At 44.1% G+C, this 7722-nt stretch overlaps 1 pseudogene; it reads left to right on the forward strand.

The window, feature by feature from the left end:
• The first annotated feature begins 5919 nt into the window (after window positions 1-5919).
• Window positions 5920-7047, forward strand: LOC130842383 (olfactory receptor 1D2-like; annotated as a pseudogene).
• Window positions 7048-7722: the final 675 nt, after the last annotated feature.

The raw sequence follows: 7722 nt of genomic DNA on the forward strand, positions 1-7722 counted from the left end.
TCAATGCAGGTCTACTTCCCTTTTGATTTTAATATAATTGAATAATATGTGTGACATTTCGCAAATGGTATCTCTTCTTGGAGAACTGCCCATTCCTAGTGTTTACCAGTTTTCTACTTGGGACAGTCATCTTTTTCATATTGATGGGTAAGTGCTCTTTACATGTTTGGAATAGCAAATCTTTGTCGTAATTGGAAAATACATTTCCTGCACATCCCTTCATTTTACCTTTGTTCATGGTCTTTTTCTATTTAGAAATTTAAAAAATTTAAATATGTTTAAGTGATCTTTTTTTTCATTATACTTTCTGGATTTTGTTTCCTATGAAAGGCACTGCCCATTATAAAATTATGAAAATGTTCATTCACAACATCTCCTAGGACTTTAAAATTTTAATCTACTGGGAATGTATTTTGGTGAGAAATGACATGGGATCTAATTTTGTTTTCTCTCCAAAGTGTCAGTCAGGTGTCCCAACACCATTTACTGAATAACCCATATCTCCCCATTGAAGTGAAACGTCATCTTCACCAAATTCTAAATCCCCATCTGGGTTTATTCTTGCACATTTGTTCAACCAGCTAATATAGGTTGGGTGATTCCAGGATGACCTCTCTGAGGAAACTACCTGAAGAAAACTGTTGGGAAGGTAGGGAGTGGGGTTAGGAGAGAGACAGAGACAGACAGAGACACAGAGACAGAGAGACTCTTGCAAAGGAAACCTTTTGCAATGCTGGGAACAAAGCTTAGAGAACTGTCAGGCAGGTGACATTTTGGATGGATCTCTGGTTCTCTGGGTCTTCCAAATAATCTCAGATATCCCTACAGCAACTGTAAGAAAACCACTCTTTGCTAGCTGGTGCTCTTACATTCATGACAGAGACAAGGTGGGGTTGGAATCCGACTACAAAATTGTAATTTAATAACTTTAAGAATCTTTTTCTGAGTTGGGTTTTCTTGGCACCTCCACACTTTGGCTACATGAGCTAAGGGACCCCATCAGCAAAGTCAGGGAGAGGCTGGAATCTTCCGTCTGGGTGGGGAGGAGATAAAGTCAAGATTGGAGTTGTGGCTCCCAGGCCCTAGGTCATCTGAGACCATGACAAGTGAGTGTCTATCCCAGGGTCACACTTAAAAATGGCTTCATGGCAGCCTCTACCCAAACCCCAGAGTTTCCCCTCAGAGAACTCACAGCCCCACTTGCCCAGTGGTAACAGCTGGATTCTCTGCTCCCCTCCACTACAATGTGAAGGGAGTTGCTCAGCCTTCCCCAACTTGATCCAATAAGTAATTGTAAATCACCCCAAACAGCCAGCATTTCTTGAGTCTGTTACTTGAAACTCACCTGTGCTAGTCTACAGGAGGTGGAGCTCTTTGTTTGTAAGTGGCAAAACCCAGCTGTGACTAAATGAGGGAGGCTCCCTAGAGGGACGTGGAGGAGCTCATAGTATTGAAGTTAGTGGCTGAATAACAAAGTACCAGGAAGCTGGGCTCCCATGCAGTTCCCTATGAATCTTTGGATGAGCTTTTCCATTTCTGCAAAAAATGCTGTTGAGATTTTGATGAGAACTGCATTGAGTCTGTAGACCACTTTGTGAGTATTGTCATCTTAACAATATTAAGTCTTCCAATCTATGTACATGGGAAATCTTTCCATTTAATTTAGGTCTTCTTTAATTTCTTCAAGCAAGCTTTTGGAATATTCAATGTACAAGTCTTGCACTACCTTGGTTAAATTTATTCCTAAATATTTTCATCTTTTCGTTGCTATTATAGATGCTAATATCTCCTTAATTTCATTTTTGAATTGTTCATTGCTATTATGTAGAATTACAACTGATTTTTGTGTGTTGATCTCATATCCTGCAACTCTACTGAATTTGATAAGTAGGTCAAGTAAGTTTTTTGTGTGGATTCTCTAGGATTTTATATATAAGATCAAATCATCTGTGAATAGACATAATCGTGCTTCTTACATTATGATTTAGATGCTTTTTCTTTATTTTTCTTGCCTAACTGCTATGGCTACAAATTCCAGTACCATGCTGAGCAGAAATGATGAAAGTTGGCATCCTTGTCTTGTTCCTGATCTTTTTTAAGGCAGATGTTTACAACTATAAATTTCCCTCTGAGCACTGCTTTCACAGCATACCATAAGTTTGGGTACGTTGTTTTTTCATTTTCATTCATCTCAATGTATTTTCTAATTTAGCTCTGATTTCTTCTTTGACTCATTGTTTGTTTAAGAGTATGCTATTTAGTTTTCACATATTTGTGAATTTTCCCATTTTCCCTCTGTTACTGATCTGTAGTTTCCCTTCATCGTGATTGCAGACCATACTATGTATGATTTCAATCTTTTAAACTTTCCAAAGACTTTATTTTTTGGCCTAACACTTCTATGCTGGAGACTGTTCCATGTATTCTACTGTTGTTGGGTGGTGTATTCTGTATACATATGCTAGGTCTAGTTGGTTTTTATGTTATTTAGCTCTCTGTTTCTCTTTTTTTTTTAATAAATTTATTTATTTATTTATTTATTTTATTGGCTGTGTTGGGTCTTCATTGTTGCACACGGGCTTTCTCTAGTTGCGGCAAGTGGGGTTACCTTTCATTGTGGTGCGTGGGCTTCTCATTGCGGTGGCCTTTCTTATTGCAGAGCACAGGCTCTAGGTGCATGGGCTTCAGTAGTTGCGGCACATGGGCTCAATAGTTGTGGCTCACAGGCTCTAGAGCACAGGCTCAACAGTTGTGGCGCACAGGCTTAGCTGCTCCGCGGCATGTGGTATCTTCCTGGGGCAATGCTCAAACCCATGTCCCCTGCACTGGCAGGCGAATTCTTACACACTGAGCCTCCTAGAAAGTCCTCTCTGTTTCTTTATTGATCTTCTGTCCAGTTATTCTATCTGTTATTTTTTAAGCTCTTTATTGGAATATAATTGCTTTACACTCTTGTACCAGCTTATGAGGTATACCAAAGTGAATCAGCTGTATTTATACACATATCCCCATACCCCCTCCCTTCTGCAAATCCCCCCACCTTCTCCATCCCGGCCCTCCAAGGCATCACCCATCATCAAGTTGATCTCCCTTTGTTATACAGCAACTTCCCACTAGCTATCTATTTTACAGTTGGTAGTATATATACATCTATGCCACTCTCTCACTTCGTCCCAGCTTCCCCTTCGCCCCCTGCCCCCCAACCCTGTGTCCTCAAGTCCATTCTCTGTATCTGCATCCTTATTCTTGTCCTGTCACTGGGTTCATCAGTACCATTTTTTTTTTAGATTCCATATATATGAGTTAGCATACAATATTTGTTTTCTCTTTCTGGCTTACTTCACTCTGTATGACAGTCTCTAGGTCTATCCACCTCGTTACATATAGCTCCATTTCATTCCCTTTTATGGCTGAGTAATATTCCATTGTATATATATGCTACATTTACCCATTATTATTAAAAGTAGAGCATCAAAGTCTCCAACTACTACTGTTGAACTGGCTGTCTCTCCCTTCAATTCTGCCAATGTTTGCTGAAGCAACATGTATAAATACATTTGGGAATTTTGTTGTTAGATGTAAACTATGTTTATAATAGTTATACCTTGTTTATGAATTTATCTTTTTAATCATTATATAATCTTTGTCTATTATGACAAATTTTGACTTAAAGTCTATTTTATCTGATATTACTATAGCCAATCCAGGCCTCTTTTGAGTATTATTTGCATGGAATATTTTTTCATCCCTTAACTTTCAAACTATTTGTGCTTTTGGCCCTAAAGTGAGTCTCTTTTACACAGTGTGTGGTTGGGTTATATTGTTTAGATCCATTTTGCCAATCTCTGATTTTATTTGGAGCACATAATCCACTTACATTTAAAGTAGTTAAGAGGTTCCTTTTGCCATTTTGCTCCCCACCCCCACTCCACCCCCAGGTACAACTTATATCTTTTTTATCCCTCAGTTCCTCCATTACTACCAAATTTGGGTTACATTGGTATTTTCTGGATACCTACCATCTTGATTCCCTTCTCATTTATTTCACTGTATATCATTTAGTGGTTTCCCTGGGGATTACAATGAATATCTTTTACTTATAACAATCTAGTTTGAGTTAATGCCAACTTTGCTTCAATAGTATACAAAAGCCTGTTCCTATACAGCTCCACCTCTCCCCTTCATATTGTTATTGTCACAATTTACATATTTCTACACTGTGTGCCCATTAGCATTGTTTTCCTTTTAAGATTTTTTTATATGGACCATTTTTAAAGTCTTTATTGAATTTGTTACAATATTGCTTCTGTTTTATGTTTTGCTTTTTTGGCCATGAGGCATATGGGATCTTAGCTCCCCAACCAGGGATTGAACCTGCACCCCCTACATTGGAAAGCAAAGTCTTAACCACTGGACCACCAGGGAACTCCCTAGCGCTGTTTTATAATTATTGTTTTATGCTTTCGTTTTTAATCATATATGAAAGAGAGAAGTTAAGAACCCAAACTACATTAATATTGACTTTTATGTTTACCTATGTATTTACTTTTACTGATGTTCTTTATTTCTTTGTATGACTTCGAGTTATCGACTAATGTCCTATCCTTTTGGCCTGAAATACTCCCTTCAGCACTGTTTGTAGTGTTCATCTACTAGCAATGAATTCTCTCACATTTAATTTATCAAGGAATGTCTTAATTTCTTCATTTTTGGAGGAAATTTTTGCCAGATATAGAGTTCTTGGTTGACAGTTTTTTTTTCTTACAAAACTTTAAATATGTCACCCCATTGCCTTCTGGTCTCCATGGATTTTGATGAAAAATTGTCAGTCTTATGAGGATCACTTTGTACATAAGAAGTTGCTCCTGTCTTGCTGTTTCAAGATTCTCTCTTTGTCTTTGGCTTTTGACAGTTTGATAATAATGTGTCTTGGTGTGGATCTTTTGTTTTTATCCTATTTGGGATCCATTGAGCTTTGTGGATGTGCAGATTCATCATCTGCCTGTTCTGGAGTCAATATCTGAAAATCAGATTCTACTTAGTTTTCCAGTTCATCTGGATTTCAGGTTGGTGAGTGTAGATCTGTCTATCTAGTGGCGTCACGCCACACGAGCATTTAGCCTTTGTGGGTTCCATGACATGGACTTGAGAAGGAGAGACAAAGTCACAGGGACATAACTTCTTAGACATGCCCTTATGTGTGACAAGGCCTCGTGAGCCTTGAACCCCTAACTGTGCTTGTGCCCCAAAGCGAGTCCATCACAGACACCGCCTGAAAGCCTCGATAACATCCAAGAGAATAGTCTGGGAAACCGATACATGTTTATCATTGAAAGAAAGGTGGAAGTAAAGATTTCACCCCCCCCCCCCCAGAGATCACCACTGTTGGTGAGCGTTCTGGTGAACACCATTTCGTGAATCTTTGTGCGAATATATACACATGAATAGATATGTCTGTGTATACGCCTGTGAAGTAGATCTGTCTAAGGACACTCTCTCTCTCTCTCTCTCTCTCTCTCTCTCTCTCTCTCTCTCTCTCACGTGTGCACACAGAGACAGAATTGTTCCTAGTGGCCATCACCCAGACTCTTACCTGGATAAAACACAAAGGCCCTCAGGGGTCCAACCAGCGGTCTCACCTTGACAACTCAACTGCCCTTGCTGTCTCCAGCCACTCTCCCCAAACCAGGCCTCGCGTTCAGGTCTCTCTGTCTTCTTCTCTGGCCGGTTCTTCTTTCCTCCCAGGGAAGCAGGCGGAGCGCCCGCCCAAGCTGAGTCACAAGGAAAGCCTCAGCTCGCCCCTCCTGCATTCTGTGGCGACCAGACAGCCCCACGACGAGTGAGCCTTGTCGTTCCTGCCCCAGTCTGGAGTTCCTTCCCCAAATGTCACAAGTACGGTTTTAGCCACCGAGGAAGGTTGTGGTGCATGTTACCCCAGACTGCCTCTGGCCTTGTGGACGGATGTGTTTCCAGCGCATATCGACAGAAACCAGAAGCCATGGTGAGAGGCGACCCAACCGTCATCTCGGAATTCCTCCTCCTGGGACTGTCCGAGGTGCCTGAACATCAGCCCCTCCTCTTCTGTCTGTTCCTGTGCACGTACCTGGTCGCTGTGGTGGGGAACCTGCTCATCGTTCTGGCCATCAGCTCCATCTCCAGCCTCCACACCCCCGTGTACTGCTTCATAGCCACCCTGTCCCGCGTGGACATCTGCTTCACCTCCGCCATGGTACCAAAGATGCTGCTAAACATCCAAACCCAGAGCCAAGCCATCCCCTACGCAGCATGCCTCACGCAGATGTACTTCCTAATTGTGTTTGCAGAGCTGGACAGTGTCCTCTCGGCAGTGATGGCCTATGACAGAGTTGTAGCCGTCGGTCACCCTCTCCACTCCACCACACCCAGGAGCCCCAAATTCTGCATCACATCTCTGTCTGTGGCTCTGGCGGTCACAAACATCTATCCCTGACCCTCACCCTCCTCGCGAGTAGCCTGTCATTCCGCGCAAGTGTCAGAATCCACCACATCTTCTGCGAGCTGTGCGCCTTGCTGAAGCGCTCCTGCTCAGATATCCGCATCGGCGAGTTGGTGGTTTACAGCGCGGGGGGCGCTGTCTGTCTGTCACTCCCTTCCTCTTTATTTCTGTCTCCTACGTGCGCATTTTCTCAGCCATCCTGAGACTTCGGTCTTCGCAGGGCAAGCTGAAAGCCTTCTCCACTTGCAGTCCCCACCTGGCCGTGGCGTCATTGTTCCACGGGACCCTATTTGGGGCGAACCTGTGACCCTCGTCCTCCTGCGCAGCCGAGGACTCAGTGGCCACGGCGCTGTATGCGGCGGTGGCTCCCATGCTCCGCGCTTTCATTTACAGTCTGAGCAACGAGGACGTGGAGGGGGCCCTGAGGCGCCTCCTGGGCTGGAGAAGGGTCTGGTCCTGGTGACAGCAAGACAAAGATGCCTTTTCTTCTCCTTGCCTTCAGGTGGGAGCGGACCGTCCAGGACACGGATGTGTTCTGCCCAAGTCAGGGGTCCAGCTCGGCCCCGAATCTCTGCTGTCCTCGCGTTCATCTGCTCATTCCGCCACTCCTCCCTGCGCGACTCTCGTGTGTCAGGCCGCGGGGGGACAGCCTGCCTGCGCGAGCACTTAATTTTCCATTCATTCTATATGTCTTTCGAGATGCGCCTCAAACCCTGACGGCCCCGTGAATTCTTACCACGTCACAAGTAATGGAGCGTTCCGTTGTGTGCTGAGCAGGCACTCTTTTGAGTGCGTATGTGTAATGACTCAACGTCCAAAACATCCTGTGATGGAGACGCCATCATATCCCCATTTTCTAGCTGAGGAACGTCATCAGAGAAGTGATGGCATCCTCACCTGCTTGTGGGGGAGTCCCTTCTCAAGAGAACAAAAGCTGCCATGGGCGGCTCCCGTCACCAGGTGGCAGTAGACGCACGGGTTGAGGAAGGAGCCGGGGGCCCCTCAAAGGGCTGCGCGGACCCACCCTGCCGTGTGACACACTTCCCAGACCACAGGCTTACCTGCTGCCTTCACAAAGGACATTCCTCGTGCACGTGAAGAGAATGCATGCACCACCCCCACCACCCGCCCCTTTCTCGGCACGTGCACGTGACAACAGTCACAGCTGTGTGGCTGGGAGCCTTTTCCAGGGATGGATACGATGATGGTCCGTCCCATGTGCTCTGCTACAAGATGGGCTTTTCAGC

The sequence above is a fragment of the Hippopotamus amphibius genome, chromosome X, assembly GCF_030028045.1.
Source record: "Hippopotamus amphibius kiboko isolate mHipAmp2 chromosome X, mHipAmp2.hap2, whole genome shotgun sequence".
NCBI lineage: Eukaryota > Metazoa > Chordata > Mammalia > Artiodactyla > Hippopotamidae > Hippopotamus > Hippopotamus amphibius.